The following is a 22315-nucleotide window of genomic DNA, read 5'->3' on the forward strand; positions in this document are numbered from 1 at the left end:
TTGTCAATATTTGCTTGTGATAATTCTGAAGGGACTCTTAAATTTTTTGCATCTCATAGACCTAGCATGGGGATTTGGTTAACCAGTTAAAATTCATGAGTAAACCAGGTTTTTAAAAAAAATCTGAAACATTTCGGGGGGGGGGGGTTGAACCCCTAAAACCACCCCCTCGCTACAGGCCTGTCCAGAGTGACCAGAGATTTTGCTCCCAGAGATACATGAGTTTAGAAAAAAAAATACTAAAATGCTTTGGGACTCATCCACAAGATACCTCACACATCACTGCAAAATCTATAGCAAGCAGCTAATTAGAAAAGGCAAGTTATGGTTTTAAAGAATAGTAAAAGTAACCTCTTTCATGGAAGAGGAAGTAGGAAATGTACAAACAAAATATGTGAATACATTTTGATATAGGTTTTTTTCTTTGGAGAGTAGGGGGGTACAGTCTTTTCCATTTCATATAGATTTTAGGAATACAGATCTTGGCTGCTGGTTCAGCATTTAAGACAAGAAATACAAAAATAAAGTGTGCTCTAAAAGAGCATGGAAATGGAGAAGAGATGGTGACAAGAAGTACCTAAGAAAAGTGGTGCATCTTCAACCATGGTGTAAATATTGGGAGATGAGAGGTTCATGGGTATTCCAGGACTGAAAAACTTCAAACTTTAAGAAAGTTTAGACAGCAAATAGCTCAGTGCAAACAATACTCACAAAGTACTTTCTGCAGCTTTAGGCACCATCAATTAGCTGTTGAGCTGCTGAGCACATTTCTTTTGTAGGGACATGTCATTTATCACCTTATGTAATGTTGTAAGAAGTAGATGTGTGAAAATTCTGCTACAGTAAAGAAAAGCCCCAATAATTTTCAAGCCCAGGGTTACAACTAGTTCCAGGAGACAATATTATCTGGCACAAATAAAATGCCTCAAGGACACCATAGAATCATAGAGTTGGAAGAGACCTCATGGGCCATCCAGTCCAAACCCCTGCCAAGAAGCAGGAAAATCACACTCCCGACAGATGGCCATCCAGCTTCTGTTTAAAAGCGTCCAAAGAAGGAGCCTCCACCACATTGGGGAAGGCTTTTATATAATGATTATATGGAATGGGGAATGAAAGGAACAAAATAATGATGACTAAAAGAATATACAAAATGCCAGAAATAAAAATCAGAGGTTTTAAACAAATATGATACAGGATTGGAATACAATGAACTACATACAACACATGGGCCTTTTAGACTTGCGTGTTTTCCGTGTTTCAAGCTGTTCTTCATTTTCACCTTTCCAGCCTCATGATGAAAGGGGAAAACAAAGTCATATTCCAAGCTTCACTGGGCAGACCTATTTTACAGTTAACATCTTCTTGGGCAGAGAGACCAAGCAGTGTTTGAAAAATAAATCAGGTCACAAACCTAGAAATCAGGTCGAGCAAGTCTATTTTCGGTGCTTGACCTGCATCAAAGGTTCATTTCAACATGGCCCAGCATAAACTCTGCTTTATCAGCCAGAATGACAGATTTGTGAAACCTGCCTTCGGTCATGGAAAGAAAACCACATCAAAAGGTCTCAGCAGGCAGAGTTATGAGAAAATACATTCAGGGAAAGTAATAGCCCATCCTCTGGAAGTTACAATCCTCCCAAGCATTTTACTAAGTCACTTAAAGCTGTCTGCTGATTTTGCTTGGCTTCTTATGGTTAAGTGAGAAATTAAGTCAGTAATTATTGTGTTGTTATGTTTATTTATACCCTGCTTTTTCTGTCCACAAGGACACTGAAAGAGTAAGTTATTGTCCATCATGGGACTGTTGGGGTTCAGCCTGAGTTTGAACTTGAACCTGATTCTCTGTTTGTTCCTCCTGATGCTAATGAAAGTATATTTACTGATGCTAGTGGAAATGTACCTTTTGATGCCAATGCTCCTGAAATTAGTAAGGAAGAATCTGCTGTAGGTTTGGAAAATGCCAATGTTCCTGAAATTAGTGAGGAAGGAACTTCTGTAGATTTGGAAAATGAAAGTACCAGTGTTAATGAGAATGTTGCAGAGGGAGACCTTGAACTTTCCCTCCCTTCTGCACCTGTTAACTGTAATGACAACAGAAGGAGCCAAATTTGGGAAGACAGAAATAAAACACTCAGTTTGCGTCGATCCTCCCGAATTCAAGAATTAAAAACATTGGCTTCAAAACAGAAGGGCGGTTCACGGAACCGATTCTTGAGTTTTAATTGCAATACGCCAGGCTGATTCCCTCAGTTCAGGCATCGTTTCAGAATTGATGAAGACCTTGGCAGTTCTCCCGGTTCCCTGGCCATAGTATGGAAAGATTTCTAGGATATCAAGTACGGTTAGTGGATTGCTAACAGATTCAAGTATTTCTCAGAGAGGCTTTTGGTTTTGCTTTGTCCATTTAAATTCATGTTTGCTGATTTTGCTGTGGCTTTTGACTTGCATTTTTCCTTTATTTTGTAACCATTTTTCTTCAATAAAAAAGGATTGTTTTTCACAGCCAAGTGTGGTGGATAGTTATCTTAGGCCTCGTTCTCTGCTCTGGATTGCAACAGGGACAATATTGTCCATCATGTGGGAAAGAGGAACCAATCTGAACAACATTATTTCTAAGGCTAAAATTCTATGACAGCTTATTTGAATGACAGGTCCACTGAAAGGGGTAGGGACTTCTGAGTAAACATGTGCAGGATTGTGCTACACATCTTCAGAGTTGTGTATAAATCTCAGATGTTATATCAATATAAAAAACTTGTGTATATTTTAAAGGGATTCTAGGTTAAAGAGACATATATGAAGTGATTTTCTAGGTTCCAGCATTGAGCTTTCCATGTCTTCTGGTGACCTCCTATAAAGATATTGGGGGGGGGGGGGGAAGCAAAAATATTACCATGGTACGATGTCCCAATGCATTAGAAAGCAAACCATATCGTTTCTTAGATTCCGTCACACATTGTTCTGTCTTACCCTTTCACTTGAAATAATCTGTTTTCAGATTTAACACACAACTGTGCAGTTCCCACTCACTCCATTAAAAAAAAAGAAAGAAAACCATGGAAAAAAACATTTGGAGACACTTGGCTTTCTCCTCTAATTCTGCTACCCTGAGTACAGCTAAAGCACTATTCCTAAACCAGACACCACTTTGGGGATACTGGTTATTAAGACAGATCCCATTTCTTTCAATGTGTTTTTCCTCCCAATTCCCCTCGCCTGAGGAGACAAGAGTCTTTGTTCTAACCCCATTTCTCCCATGGGTTCTCCCTCCCAATGCTTCTATTCCCAAGGAGACATAATTCTAACATAATTTCTCTTCAAGGGCCAATTTGCTCCCCCTCTCAATAGTTTTTTTATGGATTGCTAACTCTTGTTTTTAAAAAGGAAACATTCAACTACAGCAGCAGGCCATTACACATGATGAAAAAGAATTGGGGACAATACTGAACCCTGAGGGACTCCACAAGACAATGGTTGTGGAGTCGAACAGGTGTCACCCAATAACACCTTCTGGGACCGTCCCTCCAGGAAGGACTGGAGCCACTGCAAAGCAGTACCCCCAAGTCCCATTCCTGTGAGGCGCCCAGACAGATACCGTGGTCAACGGTATCGAAGGCCACTAAGAGGTCTAGCAGAACCAACAGGGACATAGTCGCCCTGTCTAGCTCCTGGCATAGATCATCTACTAAGGCGACCAAGGCTGTTTCATTTCCATGTCCCGGCCTAAAGCCAGACTGTGCCAGATTGTTCCTCACAATCACTATGCTTTAAGAACAACATATAAAAAAGACTGGAAGGAGAATCCTCATAGCACAGCACTGGAAGTTGTGTGCTGTAATAGTTCATGAGTCCACACCTTATGCTCTGTTGTGGTGACATGGAAATGCGGTTGGGATTTCTTTGCACTGTGTTTAGAGCTGTTGTAGAGTTGAGCTGTTAATGGAAGTGTGGCAATAAATTCAAACTACAGGTTGAGGTTTAAGTTTACTCCTTCCGTCATCTACACACATTGGCTTCTCATTTCAGCAAGTCTACTTTTGCAGCTGGGCTGATCCCATGCATGTTTTTTTTGGGGGGGGGGGGTATAGTTGTAGCTCATTGTGTGTTCTGCATGGAAGGGCTACCAGTGAATTCTTCTTCAATACAGGAATGTTCCTTTAATCAAGTAAATTATATAAGTTGGGGAACTTTACAGCATAAAGCAATTATAGAAAGGAGAAAAAAGGTGACAGAAGAGGAAATATCCTCTAGTTAATACAAATAAAGGAAAGAATAATTTTGGCACTTTTGTTTCAGGCATCTATGTATAATTCAAAAGCTGCTATACTAGAACTGAAGTGTCATATTAACTGTTACATTGTTATTTTGGTTGCTTTGTTGACAACTTTAGATTATTAATTCAAACTTCTTAGTCATGGAACAGTACAATATTCACAATGACTGATCCTAGAGGCGTTTGATGATGCAGTCATCACTTAGACTAGTGCAGATGAAGAAAAGTAGGCTGAAAGTAATTGAGTCACATAATTCTCTCACGTGGACGTTTGCAAAGTAAGGGCTGCCTACGGCTTACCCTGCCCTGGCTCTCTATCTCAAAGTTTTCAAATCAGAATCCCCTGAATGTAAATATGTGTATGCATTAATTGCTGGCTTTGCACAACAATATGCATGTTTTTACATTTCCAACCTACTGAACACAACCACTGCATACATCAGAAAAGTCAATGTAATACTCCAGATGAATCCACATGCATTAAATATAGATGATGCCACAAACCAAACTCATCTGAGTTACATATTTCTACAAAATTTGCTTCATCACTTGAACATGTGAAGAAAAGCACTGTAAAAATACATTACATGAGCATTCATGAGAGGGAAGATGTTAACAACCATACATTAATCGAAAGGCTTAATGATCAAATATTTGTGGGCATGGTTTGTGTAGCGTCGTTTATGGTTCAGTCCTCATCATCATTCAGAATCGTAATGTTTCTTGAGATAACATTTCTGGCTAGACAGACTGCCATTTCAATATGCATGCTTCCTCCCTCCCCCGAACCTGAAGTGCCAGGTGAAATATACTTTTCTGTAAACAGAGGAGGTGGCTGTCTTGGAGTCCAGGAATGCTAATCATCACTAATCAGACCGCTCCACTTCTCAGAGGACTTACATTCACAGGTGTGGTTGGCAGAGGGTCACACTACTCCTCCAGATGCTGCCAGTTGAAAGCCAGCAAATCCTATTCCCAAAATGTATGGACTGGAAGACTGTGCTCAGTTTAGAGCCAGCTTAGCTAAGTGCAGCCTGTGCTATGGAATTAGAATTATAACTGCCAATTTTATGATTTTAGTAGGACACAAAAGGAGTTCGTTTTATCCAATGAACTGAATGCCATAATCAACTCATTATAGGCAGTTGACATTGAGAGGGTGACCTTGTGCTTATTTCTCAGGTTAAAATATACTGCAATTTATGCCTGAAAAAATAATGTCACAGTTGGAAAAAAGATGGTCATTTTATTCAGCTTAGAAAATATCTAGAAGTGAAAAATGTAATGCAGAAATATTTACTATGAAGATAGTAATGGTTTATTAAGGGTATTTATGATATCAATAGATAAGATGCAAAGGATGCAAATTTCCTGTGAAATTGGTGTGCGCACGCATGTATGTGTTTACACACACACACATATTTCTATCCATTTGTTGGGACCTCATAACTCAAAACCCACTAGACAAAATGCACCAAATTTGGCCACAAGACACCTACTAACCTAAGGAATTACCATTACTCAACTCCCCGAAAAAACAACGGAAAGAACTTAAAAATACAAAAAAGGTAGAAGACGACATAGTGCATGCACACAAATGAGTTCCCTGGCCCAGCCCCCCTCCTGTACAAGGACACAGCAAGCGTGAGAGGAACCAATGGCCAGCCTCCCTCGCCACTGCATCAGGACAGGAGGCAAGGGAGGCTAAGTTATAGAGGCCGACCAGGACATTGACAGGATCACCTGCCGCCATGACAGGAAAATCCTCAAGAGACATCAAGAATCTGTCCAGCTCCATAAGTCTTCTGGGGCAGACCATCTTAATGGGTCCTCCACCCCTGCAGAGATTAGAGGCTACTGTTAGTCTAAAACTGATCAGATGATGGTTAGTCCATAACAACGGAACATTTTTAGTTCCTCCACACCAGTGTTTCCTCTGTCCACATTGAAGACCAGGTCCAAGGTGTGTCCATGTACGTGAGTAGGCCCAGATATCACTTGGGACAGTCCCATTGTTGTCATGGCATCCATGAAGTCCTGAGCTGCCCTAGAAAGAGTGGACTTGGACGTTGAAATCCCCCAGCACTATTAGCCACTCCAACACCAGGCCCACTAGCTCAGATAGGTGCCATGGGGTGGGCGATACACAAGCAGAATCCCCAGTCTGTCCTGATTACCCACTCTCAGATGGACACACTCGAACCAAGTGGAAGGCGACACATGGCATATGACCAAAGGGGTGGAATTACAATAGATGACCGCAACCCCACCTCCTGCCCCCACCCTCACCCCCGTGCCTGGCCTGTTGATGCACTCCAAAACCCAGTGGACAAAGCTGGGTGAGGCTGACCTCACCCCAGCTCATCCAACCAGGTCTCATGTAAGTGAAACGCAAGTGTGTATGTGTGTACCCTTAAGACCTCTGTTGACTTATAGCAGTGGTTTCCAACCTTTGGGCCTCCAGGTGTTTTGGACTTCAACTCCTAGCAATCCAAGCCACTTTACCAGCTGTTAGGAACTGTGGGAGCTGAAGTCCAAAACACCTGGAGGCCCAAAGGTTGGGAATCATTGACATATAGCAGCTCCCTGAATTTCATAGGGTTTTATTAGGCAAGGAATACTCAAAGGTAGCTTTGTCAGTGCCTTCCTCTGAAATATAACCTACCACACTTGGTATTCATTGCTTGTGTCTCATCTGAGTACTACCCAGTGCTGAACTTGCTTAGCCTCCAAGATCAGACAGGATCTGGTGCCTTTAGGGTATTACTTAAAGAATAATGAGAAACTAAATCAGTATGGAATGGCAACTGCTAATGCTGTCTTCTTTCTTCCAGAAAGGCATTCCGTATATCTAGTTGCTCCCAGTATTGTCAATAATAGATAGATGTTTGCTAGATATTTCAGAGCAGAACTTCCGTAAATATTTTCCTGTTAATTCAAAACTCCATTTTTTCAGTATTGTATGATTACATGCTCAGGAATTTCAGGGCCTTCATGGCAAACAAGGATCTGATATCTCTAATTAACATCCCAGAGGGTCATAGAGGATTGCACTGAGAACAGCAATACAAAGGGTCCCTTTTTCTACAGATAGAGTAAGAAGGCTCTCTTTCTTTTTCTTCCCTCCACAGCCCCTCTTCTTTTTCTGTTTTTGAATCATCTGAAAGAAATATTGCCAGCCAGCATGCTATTTATCTGAGCTCCTTTTCTCTTGAGATAACATGTCTTGCTTTGTTCTAGTCTGCTAAATGCTCAGCCTCAAGCAAGATATAAGTGCATGTGTACATATGTGAGAGAAAAAGAGAAAAGTTGCTACTTCCAACAGAATCTACTGTTAGAAAGCTTGTCTCAATAACATCAAGCAGGAGTTGGCTTTCTTTCAGAAATCTTCCCTCCCAGCATCTCTGAGCTATCACTGTAACTGGAACCCTGGATGAGCACAAAGAGCCTAATTAAAAGCCAGCATCTTAACTCTTTGTTGCTATTCATGACCGCATCTTCATAGAATGCTCCAGTTCACCAGTGCTCAGTGAGTGAGAATAAAGGCTTAGGTCTCCTTATATAGGTATCTGTCCCTTTCCTTGAAGGTTTTCAATCAACAGATGCAATCAGTTTCCACCATACACCACTGAACTGTAAACTCCTCAGGCAGATCTCTCCATAGCAGTAGCAGGGTGCAGATAAGCCATGGGTAAAAGCAGCACATGGGCAGGAATGTAAGGAAACAGCACAACCTAGTGTGTGCTTCTTTAGCTGCGATCTGCAAAAGATGCATAATGAAATCACTTCCATTGACTGCCATCCTGGCTGGAAGCCAAATAAGGAGTTAATGTATAATCTCTTTTTCTACAAGTATTGATGATGAATCTGTGTTCTAGTCTTTATTTGGTAATTATATATACACTGTTGCTATTATCTTTGACACAAATCTTTTAATTGGCTCTGTCGCCTATGAAAACACTACAGGACAAATGTCTTTCATGAATTTGTTTTTAGGTTTCCTTTAAATAATACCATTCTTGAGTTAGAGTGGAGCTCTGCCTCCTTGCCTACTATTTTCTGAAGGCTGAAGAGGAGCAATGTTTTGAGCTGTATGGCCATTTTTCAGGAGCAATGTTGTTTTAGTAATGTTTTATTTTGAATAACAGGTAAGAACTAAGGCTAAGGAAGAGATTTAGGATGTCATCACATGAGGCTGCTAAAACAGGTTCTGCCATCAAAAACACATCTTATGTGACACTGGAATGCACCTTCTCGGTCCTTCTTATTATACCACATTTTATTGAAAGCACTTTGAGAAAGCCCAAAGTGTGTTTAATTATTCCAGCTGCAGGAATGTAACTATTCCCAATCCATGCATTCCCTGTCACATGCCCACTTTTTTCTATGAGAATGCAGAACTCTGTGAGTTCAGAATCTTATGAGACTGGAGGTCTTGGAAGTTTAGACCTGTGTAAATTTTTACTTCCTGGTTTTCAAAATACCAAAGCACTTTCCATACAAATATTAAAAATATTAAGTTAAAAATAAACAAGCATTTTCCAATTAAAAGGTGATCTCTATTGTGTTTATTCTACAAGGGAGGTGTATAATTCTGACTTTCAAACCTTTTTTTAGTGATGCAAGATCATCCATTAATGGGAAGTTCTGCAAAGTTCTCTTGCCTTACAAGAAAATGAAACATTTAATTAAGAGGGGAAATTCATATCAGTGACTTGGTGCAGCTATGGAGAACAGATGACCACACATTAACAAAGGAGAGATTTTAACTATCCTGTTATTAGATGAAAAACAAACTCTGCCAAAAATATCATGTCCAACAAATTCCTCACTTGGCTTGCAAACAATTTAATGGTCCAGAAGATGGAATAGGCAACAAGGGGATGAGAAATTTGAGATCTGATCCCAACCAACAGTGATTAACCTGGTTAAATGGGATACACATAGTGGGTTCCTTAGATGGGAGTGGCCATGTTATACTAGAGTTTGTTATACTGTAGAAAGGGGAAATCATCAGACACACATTCTAGAACTTAAGAAATCTGACTTCAAGAAACTTAGGGGGAAAACTGGGCATGATCTACCTCCGCAGAGGGACTCAGAAATACTAAGAGAGGTGTTCATGATAGATGGGAGTTTCCGAAAAGTGAGATATCGGAGACACAGTTTAAAACAGTTCCAATGAGGAAGAAAAGTAGATGTCTAAAGAAACCAGAATGAATGTCTAAGGAACTTTCAATTGAGCTAAGATTTAAAGGGATCATGTACAAGAAACTGAAAAAAGGAGAAATCACCAAAGAAAGAGGAATTCAAATGAATAGCCACCCCCTCCCGTATTAGATGACTATGGAAGCATGTTTCTTTAATTAAGTTTCTTTATAAACATGCATCACAGATATGATGAAGCATACATAGAGGCACAGCTGCAATACTCAGAGACAACAAAAGTCCAGTTCTCCCTTTTCAAACTCCTAAAGACAGGCAATATAAAAGTACGAGTACAGCCATCAGTTTTAAAACTCAAATTCAGTTCTCCCTGTCTTCCCTCCTGTATATGTGCTGGCTGCATTTGAAAACTACAGTTGGCTTTCTTTGTTCCCTTCACAGGCATTGGCCTTATGTCATCATTTGCTCAAGTTGGTGAGTGAAGGGAAGGGTACCATTTGCAGAATATTTAAGGCCAAACTATGTCCCTATATAATCACCTGAATTTCCAAAGATATTCCTTTTTTCACTCCAAGATTTGGAGAAAAATCCCACAGGGTTATACCAATATATCTTTGTACCTAAAACCATGCAGATAATTTTAGTTTCCTTATAAGTGTAGTTTCTCTTCACTCCAGACCACCTTGGGAAAAACTTGTAAACAAATATATAAACAAACATTAAAAAAATGTTTTCTCACAGTAGACAAAGAAATAGCAGAATAGTACTGAAAACTCAGATGTAGCAAATAAATGGGCACTTCCTTTGGGAACAGAATAGGGAGTGGCCATTCTAGTATTATGGTGTTGTGGTTCAGATTTCCACATCTGTTCCTGTCTCATGTAGCTTCATTAATGTAATTGAAACCAAAATTTCTTTATAGCCAGTTGAGAAGCAGCTAGGGAGCTGATTATGTAGTTTCTCTGTGGAGCATTATTTCAGCCTGGAAATCGGCTGGGGAATATAAATAGCACTGTCTGTGTGTGCTACTGATATTCCTCAGAGATGGAAAAAAATGTAGCTCACACCAGGCCATCACTAATTGCTCAGCTTTTGGCTCATGCTAACAGAGTAATAATGTAAGTTGCAGGGTCTTTTAATGGTGCACTAGTCTCGCCATACTGACATGCCACACATTGCATGTTGAGTAATACTTGTAAAAAGAAATGTTAAAGAAAAAAGAGAGAAAATGTTTAAAATAAATCCTTCTAGAAGAATCTGTTTGAACAAAGCAGAACTGATCAAGTACAGCACTGGTACCAGAAGTCTTCAGGGTATCCCTGTTGGAATTTTTAAGTATGTCATTTCTGAAGTAAATGTAAGTATCAGACCCAAGCATGCTGTAAGTAATGACAATAAATGCACCTAGTTAATCTTAAATAATTTGCGGCCAGGGTGGAGTAGTCGTAAAAGTACTAAAGGAGTACAAAACTTCTATGTTTTCGGAGGTTTGATGTTAGAGGAGTGTGTTTGAGAGAAAGTTGCAAAGTTCCTGAAGAAGGAGAAAGCCTTTGTACACAAGAAGATTTCAACTGCTTGGGAGTTGCTGGCAGAAAGTTCCTGTATTGTAATTATTTTTTTTATAAGGGTCCCTTTTTTGCTACAAAGACAATTGTCTACTACTTAAACCGGAGAGGAGAGCTTCTGCTGAGAAGGTGTTTCCTGTTGCTGCATATAGAACATTTTTAATTGCACCATGACATCCCATACCCTCTACCTGTCCCCATTTGGTAGGGACAGTCATTAAATTCTCATCCCACTTTTCAGCTGCTTTTAATGTGTCTCAGGATAGTGGTAGTGAACCATGACTGTCTCGCCACATTCCTGCCATTCCCCAATGTTACCAAGTCTAACCCCCCCCCCCCCCAACCCAGAGATTCCTGCTATTCCACCTACTCCTAGAAAGTGATTGTCACATTACCTCCATGCACAGTTTTGCATTGGTGTCTGAACATGTACAGCCAAGGTGGGAAAACTGCAATACCCCAAATGCTTATTAATATCCACACACATTGGGAAGACCTCCAAACACCTGCACGCTACAAGAAAGTATTAAAAATCTAAAAGTCTTACTGATACTATCTGCTGGCTTCTTTAATAACATCAGGAGTAAAGCCAAAGTAGAATCAGTTGAGTTAATAACTGAAGCCAGAGTAGAATCAAATCAGAGTATGAGGACAGGATGGGACAAGGACAGAAATGCGATATATTCTGGATGAAACCAGAACATATCCACCAAGGAGCAGAGTGGATTTTTAGAACTGGTGAAGAGACAAAATACAGACCTATACTTTTTTCTGTCGATTCTCAAGGAAGATACCACCTAGCCTCTGGCACAGATCTATAGAGATTCTTGCATGAGGCTAATAGCATGTGTTAAAATCTCCTTAGTCACAAATGGAAATGCTCACAATCACACAATGTTGTTGTAAAGCAGTGGTTCTCAAGCTGTTGGCCCCCAGATGTTTTGGCCTTCAACTCCCAGAAATCCTAACAGTTGGTAAACTGGCTAGGATTTCTGGGAGTTGTAGGCCAAAACACCTGGGGACCCACAGGTTGAGAACCACTGTTGTAAAGTCACCTCAAACTAGTTTGCAACTCATTGTCAAGCTGTTTTTTTAGATGGGAGACTCCCATTTTAAACAACCAAAACTGCTTTTAAAGGGTATTGAGGTGGTGTGATAGGTCAAAAGCACTGCTACAGTGAGTTTAGGACATGTACGTCTTGTTTTGGGCATGTTGTGGGGTGTCTCTTTCCACTGCTTCACTTCCATATCCCAAAGCTCCTTTCCATTCCAGTGAGCAGACAAAAAGAACCTCTAACTGCAAAGCCATATCTTCCCACTTTCACCCATTGGCTTACTTTTAATGCTTTTTAAAATGCAACTAAGTGTATAGTTTCATGAGTAATTCCAGGCACTGATATGGATTTCCCTTACTGATTAAGCATTTACTAACTGTTTGCAAACCTGTTGCCACTTTGAGTTTCTGTTTTAGGCCACTTTGAGTCTTTTTACAGAAAGAAAAAGTGGAATATAAGTAATAATAATAATTAAAATGTGGACATAATTAACTGTGCAACTCCAAACTCTCCCAGAGACAATGGTGAACTTTTTTTAGTATGCGTGAAATATCTAAGTTGTGCAATTCTTCTGTGTGTGTGTGTGGGGGGGGGGGGGGTATGCATGGATAAGGAGGGGCAAGGTACAGACTGGGAAGAGCAACATCTGAATAGCTGTAGTAAGCTAAAAGTGCTTTCAGTGGCTATCTTAGCATGCTCTGGCTTTCATTTTCATTTTGATGGATTTGCAATACCAGAACATTGTGAAGTAAAGTCCCAAGTTTTATCTCCTCCATCTTTCCACAGCACCAGACTGAGCTCCAGATATGGGAGACACTTCACATATATCTATATCTGCTCTGGTGAGCCAAATCAGAGGCAGGGAAAATCCCCCCTAATGCCTGATATATAATTCTTTGCCAAATCAGCCAACCCTCAATAAAGAAATGATTGAGAAACTGTACCTCCCCATCAACAGGAGGAGACGGTTATGCAGAAGCTCCGTGTTCCATCGATGTGAGTAATTATAATCATTATGCTGAAAACACAGAGGAGTTATTGAACAGTCACACTGTTTAAGTACTTGCTAATTATACAACACAGAGTACAAGGGCATCCCAGATTGACTCTCACCCAGAATAGATGGAGCCTGTGGCATCCACCTAAATTAGAAAATCTTATTCAAATGGTAACCTTAAGTAACTGCACCCTTTGGAAATAGCTGTGCAAGAATTAGAACTTAACCGAATTATGTGTAAATGGCTCAGTTTTCATTAGCAGTCTCCAGTTGAAAGAAATCTGAGTGGAAGAAGAAACACTATTATTTCGTATGCCTTAACGGTCTAACAAATATGAATGTAAGAGAGAAATGGGAAGTTCTGGTCCATTCCCCATCCTGATCCTGCTTATCTGCCGGACCATGGCAGGTGGGAAATGCTTCTTTCCAAACAACACAGACACATTTTTGTATGCAATGATGCTTCCAGAATGCTATCTTCCAGTACAGATTTGGGAAGCCAGCTCAAAAATCTCACTGATATATTTGGTGGGACGGTGCTCTGAAAGGCCATTTATGTTCATGTGAATCCCAAGAAACAGGAGACACGTTGTTTTTGTTTTGAGCTGTTCATTTTACACAATCATTCATTCTCAAGCCACTATGACATCCAGAAAAATGTTTTGCTTGCAGTAACAACACACAGCAGACTTTTTGAGGGGGACTGGATGAGAAATAAATAAATACATAGCTTTATTCAGTCTTATATTTTTGTGATTGAGAGTTAATATGGGTTATCTTGTTTATTTACATGTTTGTAATGGCCCATGGTTTAACATACAAATTTCAACATAGTTGGCACACTGAAAATTAAACAGGCACAAACACATAAAATATCAATAATATCCAAAGCACCAAATTCTGGAAAATAAGATTAATTTGTGGCCCAGTCCCAAAAGAAATAGCAACAGCCAAAATTGTATATGGCAGAATGGGAATTCTCTAAATTGACAACATTTACAGTTGAGAATTTTACTTGACTGGCACAGAAAATGAATTATTACTGACCATAGACTAGAAGACAAATCTCAGCAGGCAAAAAACCCCAGTGTAAAATATTGAAAATGAAATTTGAATAATGGGATACTTAAAAGGTTTATGCAACTGAATATTACTCAGTACACATCACAGTTCAATTGACTAGTATTCTGTATTTCTTGTCTAATATTGATTAAAAATAATAGACCATTTGTGGATAATCATGGATTTCGGAACACTTGTGGTGTATAAAATCACATATAAGCTGCTTTTTATGTGCAGGCAAAGGAAAATAATTGTTTTTCACTTCTAAGTCTAGAGAGTATATGTGTTATATAAAATGTCAGGAGTTGTGTGACGGTTGAAAACGACATAGAAATATTGACAATACAAGCTACATCATTGACTGCATGGATATATTTGGTGCCTGACATGTTCTACTGAATTGCATTTCAAAATAGATACATATGTGGAAAACTGAAATAATTGATAAATCAATGGTATTGAGAGTACATGCAAGGAACAAGTTGTTCAAAGGCACAAATAGTTTCTAGAGAATTTTGAAATGCTTATTATCTTAAAGAAATCCTCATCAAAACATTATATACAAATCTATGAAAAAATAGCAATTCAGAAAACTATAAATAAAATGCATGTTTGTTTTATTTTATTTTGGTAATAAAAAAAACCTTTGCAAGATTATTAATGGGATTTACATTCTAAGATAACATGTTGCTTTAATCTTGGAATTAATTAAACAAAAAAGAAAGAGAAGTCCTCTCCACCTCTGTCATAAGAGCTATTGATAAACAGTTGTACTGTTGGGGTTGCCCTAAAAATCTCATCAACCATAGTTCAAATTTATCAGAACACGTTCCTCTTTTGTTTCCTTGCTCTCGAGATAATGGATCACATTCCTGAAAGGTACACAAACATCTCATAATAGCAGCAATTAAACTTTTGACTCTTAGGTCTTTTACATCTAACAAATATTGAATCTGAGGGGGAAAACCTCCAAGTGTCTTTTAAAAATGAAAGGGGGAATTACTGAACTGAGTAAGTTATTTCTGATGAAAAGTCTGCTCTATTCAAATGTTAGTGTGGTTTTACCATGACATTATACAAGGGCATATAAGAGTCTAGAGAAGGACTAATTATAAGGCCTTGGGTAGAATTGGAAATCTTGCCTGTTTCTTATGATAAACAGAACACATTTCCTCACGTTTGTATGAGCAATCTGTCTTATTCAGTGTAGTCAAGGGATGTTCCATGGAAAACAAAGGAAATACTTTGCCTCTTTCTGTTCTTCATTACTATTGGGAAGCTATGTAAAGATGAAGTAAACCTTTTTCATCAAGGCTGTTTTTTATTATTACATATAAGTCTTACTTTTTTAAAAAAGCAGTAAAATTGGGTGACATTGTTATCAGTCAAGTCACACAGTGGTGCATCATATATTCATTCTGTAACTGCCAACCATCTTTATTTGTGCAGAGGAGAGTGGGGTGGGGAGATGAACCCTGAACTCAAGGCACGTGTGAATTGGAGGAGAAAAATCAGTGAACAAGAGGGACAAGGTAATGAGCAAGAACCATTGTTCTTGCTCATTAAGATCACTCTGACCAAAAGGTCATGAGTTCGAAGCCAGCCCGGGTTGGAGTGGGTTTCCAACCAATTATGTGTAGCCTGTTGTCGACCTTTGCAACCCGAAAGACAGTTGCATCTGTCAAGTAGGAAAATAGGGTACCACCTTAAAGTGTGGGGAGGCTAAATTAACTGATTTATGAGGCCATAGAGAAGACTCCAGCAAAGCATTCCAGCGGGGAAGCATGCAGGGAATGTGGAAGTGCTTCATCAGTGTCGCAGATGGACAATGAAAGCGACAGCTCCCCGGCGGCCAGAAAAAGTTAAACAGCCTCTGTCTGTATATGTTTGTATGTCAAAATTGGCATTGAATGTTTGCCATATATGTGTACACTGTAATCCGCCCTGAGTCCCCTGCGGGGTGAGAAAGGCAGAATATAAAAGCTGTAAATAAATAAATAAATAAATAAATAGTGGAACTTGGCCGAGGGCAAGTAAATTCAACAACCCAATGGGTTATTAAAAAAAACACTGTTTCTCAACCTTTTGGCTCAAACATTGCTCTGGTATTTTATTTCATTTGCAGATTGTCTCTCCTGCAAAGACATGAGTGAGGCATAGAAGGTGTCCTTAATTTTCACTCATATGGTAAATCTCTGTTTAGACTATACTAAAGAGGTGGATCTCTCATTACTAAATTCTTCTTTCCATCAAATACCCTTCAATATACACAAAAAGTAGGGTATTAGAGAGCTGGCCGCCAGCTTAGCCTTTTTCCTTGACGAGTCAGTTTCATACATATGTGGATATGTTTTTATCATACAAGGCATATTTGTTCAGAAGCCTCCCTCTGCAGACTCTTTGGCAAAGTTCAGATACTGATTTACCACTTCAGTGAGTCTTACTTAAGTTTCAGGGGAGTGAACATAGCTATTCTTGCAATAGGCAGCAAGCGTGTCTCTCTTTTGTCTGTTTGTAGTTGGCAGTGATGCTCTCTGTGATCAATCACCTGAGCTCCCCAAACAGGTCATAGTATACTGGAGAGGTTACAGCAATACAACACTTTAAATCAACCTGTCTCCTATCCCATTGAAAACTTCCATTGATTAATGGTACCACAAGACTGAAAAATGAGAAAGCTTGAATGTGCATAGAGGCATCCAAGCAGATTAAATAATTTATCATTCCATAATTAAGGAGGGGCAAAATCTTTTTCTTGAAACTCCTAGAAGTTCTGAATTTCATTGGGGGGGGGGGGAGGGGATCACAAAGCAATTGATACAGATAAGTGACCTGTTTCTTGGAGATAGGGGAGCAGTGAGCTGGACCCTCTGCATCTAATGTAACATACATACGTGTGGAGCACATAACAAGCTTTCATGGACACAATTTGGCACTTATTCCATTACTATAAAGTGCAAACTAATTTTCTGTTGGTCACTTTTGATACCAAGATGTTTGACATCAAGTATATTTAATACTGAGATGTAGAGCAAAACATGTTAATTTCAAATTCATTCAAATTAAGACATAAAAAGCAATACCCCATCTTTCTATGTGATCCATTAGAGCTGTAGCACAGAAACATTATGAGGACAGGAGTATGTTATCATTCTCATAATGTTCAGATTATTCCTACTTTGCCTATGGATCTAGTGATACAGTGGGAAAAGAGGCTTCTCAGAGGATCAGACAATTTTAGTTTTGGGAGCTCAGCGCCTCTCCCCTCTGTACAGCAGTTTATGAAGAAATGCACTTAATGCGGTATGCTGGATGGTAAAATAAAAGATTCAAGTCCCAGGTTCATCATGACATTTACAAGGTGGCTTTACAGATGTAATAGGATTAAGAGAATAGTCTGGATTTGAAGAGGAAGTCATGAGAAAGCACATTTCACTTACAGCACATTTACTAATTTCAATCTCTTACTCAACCAGTTTCATAGCAGAACAAGGAGCTTGATTTAGTCTCAACTGCATAAAATGTTAGTAACAATTTATCCCTTCAATACACTTTAAGATGAAGGCAGAGATTGTTCTCTTGTGGGTAAGGATGCCAGGCTCTGAGATATATGAGCCAAAATCTGCAACCAAGGATGCACTTTGTTATTTTGCTGTATAATTTGTGCTAAAACTATGAGCTTTGATAGTCTGGTGTGGAGTGTCTAGCTAACCAGAAGGTCAAATCAGACACAGATGGGTTAGAAGGCAAACCCAGAGGTTTATTCTCAGTGACCAAAGAGGATGTCAGTGGAAAAAGAACTCCAAAGTACTGACATACCCCAACTGTGAACACAAGGATTTATTTATACTGCATTTAACAGAAAGGAAGAGCAGTGCAGAACAATTGAAAATTGCCACACTGGTTTCCCATTAGTCCTGGAGGGTGTTGACTAGGATCCACAGCCTTAGGAGGAGGCATGGAACAGCTTATGCCTCTGAACCAATCAGAGGTAAAACAGGAAATTTAATAAACTGCCATTCATGGATTCGAAGTCTTGTGTCTGTTGTGAGTCCTTCCCAGAAACTGAGTGAGTCTGGGTGGAATATGATTTGATTGGTGGTTGATGTGTCCTGATGGTCCAATGTTAGCTAGACAAAGGAGGTTGATGGACAAAAGGTGTTTACATACAATGAAGGATTCACAGAGAGAGTCTGGATAGATGTTAGAGATGAGGAAGTGTTCCCAGGGCTAGCTTAGATCATATCATGCCAGATACATAAAGAAATTGGATTGTAGTGATTTTCTTTGGGTTAGAAAATCACCCAGAGCTGAAATCATTTTTCATGGCAATAAGAATGGCTGGATATATTTTGCACTGGAGCAGGCCTGTAAGGGAGGGGGGGGGGGCTTGAGGGGCTTCAGCTCCCCCCCCCCCCAAATTCTCAGGGTGGTCCACGCGAAGGCCATACTGGTACATTATTTAAACTGTTATGTTTATTCATATCATGATCTGATCACCATGCTCAATATATCCCATATGCATGGGGGTATTGGGATAATGATACAAAAGGTTTGCTGTTAAATTTGTCAGGGGTCTCATGCCACATCATCAGATGGGCTACTTTGCCTTTCACACGTCACTTGCTCTCCCCTTTCAGGGTGGAGACCATTATACGACACATGTGTACTTCCAGCCAGGCTCCGTTGGGAAAGGGGAAATCAAGTATGCTTCCCATGTTGCCTTCACGACAATGAGAGGACACCAGGCAGTGACACTGGGATGGAAGTCAGGGTAAGTCATGCAGGGCATGGAGTGACAAGTTCTCCACGCCCCCGCCAGGACCCCATGGATTTGCCATGAGTGTGGCAAATCCCTGGGCCTTTGTGATGAGATATCTTCTTGACTTGTTTCTTGGTTTGCTTTCCAGTTGTCCTAAGACATTTTATGGCCACTGACAAAATACATTATTCCATTTCTCCTGTGGAAATAAACAAGACATAGCAGCTAAATCTGATAAAGCAGCAAAATCCACTGCTTCCACTGGGGAAAATAGGCTATGGTAGATTATGCAGCTCAGGTTGCCTAGATCGGTTCTCCCATAACTGTTTCTCACTTCAGTTCTCAAAATCCTTGACCATGGTCATACTAGATGAGATTTCTTGGAGGGGTATTCCAAAATATCTGGAGGAGCAAAGACTGAGAATAATTGATTTGGGACATGCGAGTCTCTCATTCAGCAGAGGAAAACAGCCAAGGAAAGGGCTGCTCCTACTCCTTTCATGTCACCCAGAATCTGCTCCCTGAGGTAACCACCTTGCTCCGCCTAGTGTTTTCCACACAACACAGAATGATATATAGGATGGCATCCAATCCACAGATGATTTTCCATGAACATAGATGGATAAATATGGTATACACATTTGCTCCTGTCCTTCCATGATGTTGCATACAACTTAACATTATGAAACTTAACTGTTGTTAATTTATTGCAAATGTATGACTACAAACATATGGGATAGTTTCATAGGATAACTAAAGGTAGCAAAAAAATTATATGGTTTGACATGTTGCAATGCACAATTTATTTTTAGAATAATATTACTAAATATCATGGTTAAATTTTACAGATCCGTTAATTTGCATGACAAAATTGCTGGTAGACTAATTTGCTTTAAACCATGGAAAGAAGTAACTAACATTTTGTTCTGTATAATGTCTTGGTAGAGATATTGTAACTGCTAAGCATAACCAGTTACAAAATGGGCACAGGAAGAAAAGGGATATACTCAAATGAGAAACCTCTTCAATTAAATTGAAGCTGAAATTAAGTAGTAATGCTGAACATGACATTTAAAACTAAAAATAAAATTAATAGAGGAAAGCAGCCACTACGAGTAGCACAGCATGAAGCAATCGAGTGTTATCTCTCACGAGACGGTTGCCATGGCATTCAAAAGCACTTACTATGATCATAGACTGAATATTCTGTCATCCGATTGATAGTATGTTGCTTTTCTCTTCATGTAAGCAAAAGTGATGACAATATTAAGCAATTACTGCTAATGTCATCCAGCTGCTTCACTGCTGTTGATTATGGCACAATATCTCTGAATTGCCTACAAAATAGCAAAGCTATAGGTGCATCTGTTGTTTTTCCCCAAGTATATATTCTATGATATGAGATAGCAGTGACAGCTGGTAAAATCTATAGCTGCGTCTTAGGTGTTGTCTTTTGTGAATACACCCTTCTGAGTTTTATTTTAGGATGTGTTAATAAAGAGGCATTCACTCTCCTGCAATATCCTTTTCCAATCTTTCGGTTTTCTGGATAAAAAAAACAGAATTATAGATACATAGAAATATAGAAACACAGAAAGACAGAATGTGGAAGCTATGCCCTATGGAGTGGCTTAGGGAACTGTGTATGCTTAGCCTGGAGAACAGAAGGTTAAGAGGTGACATGGTAACTATGTTTAAATATTTGCAAAGATAACATATTGAAGATGGAGCAGGTGTGTTTTCTATAGCTGTAGAGACTCATCTACATAAACCACTTAATCCGAAGCTGGTCCAAGGGCTACTGCACTGCCTATCTCTGCTTTATGTCTTGGTTGCAAGGTAAAGCAGGATACACATTATAATATAATATAATATAATATAATATAATATAATATAATATAAATTATCTCCATTCCAAAGTGGTGGAGGGCAAAGTTAAAACCATCCAGACTGAAACTGGAACAGCCCTGCTAGATGTTGCCTTATCTTGGATGTCCCTCACTGATCCTGAATCATCACTGAGCTCCAGACTGCTCCTGATCATCACCAGGCACTTTTGCTGACATCAGGAAAGATATCCGTGCGACCAGGGAGAAGGTGATCCCACCTCCCTTTCTCTGGTTATGCAGTCCTCTTTGCTGATTTCAGCAAAAAGGCAACAGTAATAAACTCTGGGTTGGTCAGCTGAGGCAACGGAAAAGTGAGTCGGGACAGATCCATCCCCTTTTCCCTGTGCCATGTGTGGACAGTGGACCTGGTCAAATTAGATCTGGTCAAATTAGACATGGTCATGTTAACTGCAGATTGTGGGGCTGCTCCAGAGAAATCTTCAGAGCATTTCCTGGCTTCTCTCAACAAGGAGTAAAACCAGGTTAACTGTTTTTACTGTACATTAACAGGCTAGATGTTATGTGGGTGTCCATGAATGACTTGCAGTCCAATGTGGAATACAGCACCAGTGTCGACAAGCACTATGATACAGATCAATGAATTCAAATCATAGGAATGCAGGTGAAAAAAAATCCAAAATTGAAAAAAGACTTCAGGTCTCAAGGATTTGGATAAGGTATCCTCAGCCTGTATAACTTTTAAAAATATATACTTGTTTGTTAAAGATGTTGGAAGCTACCATGGTCCCATTTCTGGAGGAAGGATAGGTTATATCAATCACAGAATGAATAGAGAAACAAAAACCACATAATTCTAGCAACTGTAGTCCAAAAATTAATATTTGTCATGCTTGGGAGTCTATACCAATCACCTTGATGGCAGAGCTATATATAACCACCACAATCTGCTGCTTCCAGTGGACAGAAGCTGCAGTTCAAAGCTGTTAGTACCCTGGCTTGTTTTTTATTAAATGACAAAGAATAAATGAGAGAGAAAAGAAAAAGAAAGAATAAGAAATTAAATATATGTAAGTACTGCTCATTGTGTCTCTTGGTCACCACCAATATCTGATTGTATACTTGTCTATCAGCACCACACATCAGAATACTACACACCTGATAATCGTGTCACTGTTAGCTTCATTTGGCTGGGATTAATTCAGTGAGGCTCTCTAAAAAATCACAATTAAAGATATTCAAGCACCTTGGAATTTGCAGTAGATTATATGCAACTGTGAGGCTATCTTATACACAGATCCTTTCTAGTTTGCCAATGATTAGATCTAACCAGAATATTTGAAAATCTGCTGGTTAAATTCATTGCTGAGGAAATAGTGCCACACCACAAAATCAGTGGCTACATTTGATTTGGGGTATGATAGGAAAGAATGCAGGTGCTTGCCTCTAGGGCCATGTCTGTTACTTTTAGATAAGACTTTAATTAGCCAAATGGAGGACTTTGCAAATCTATGATTCAAAGCTCTGAGAGTGCTTGCAAACCAAATTATGCATACCAGACTTTTAGAACTCTGACAGATTGTTT

At 39.4% G+C, this 22315-nt stretch overlaps 1 protein-coding gene across 3 annotated transcripts in view; it reads right to left on the bottom strand.

Annotated features, from left to right (window-relative positions):
- FRMD4A (FERM domain containing 4A) overlaps positions 1-22315 on the bottom strand; it is a 511564-nt gene that overhangs the window by 360390 nt on the left and 128859 nt on the right. The gene's annotated exons all lie outside the window — the stretch shown is intronic.

This window comes from Anolis sagrei, chromosome 5, assembly GCF_037176765.1.
Source record: "Anolis sagrei isolate rAnoSag1 chromosome 5, rAnoSag1.mat, whole genome shotgun sequence".
In the NCBI taxonomy this organism is placed as follows: Eukaryota; Metazoa; Chordata; class Lepidosauria; order Squamata; family Dactyloidae; genus Anolis; species Anolis sagrei.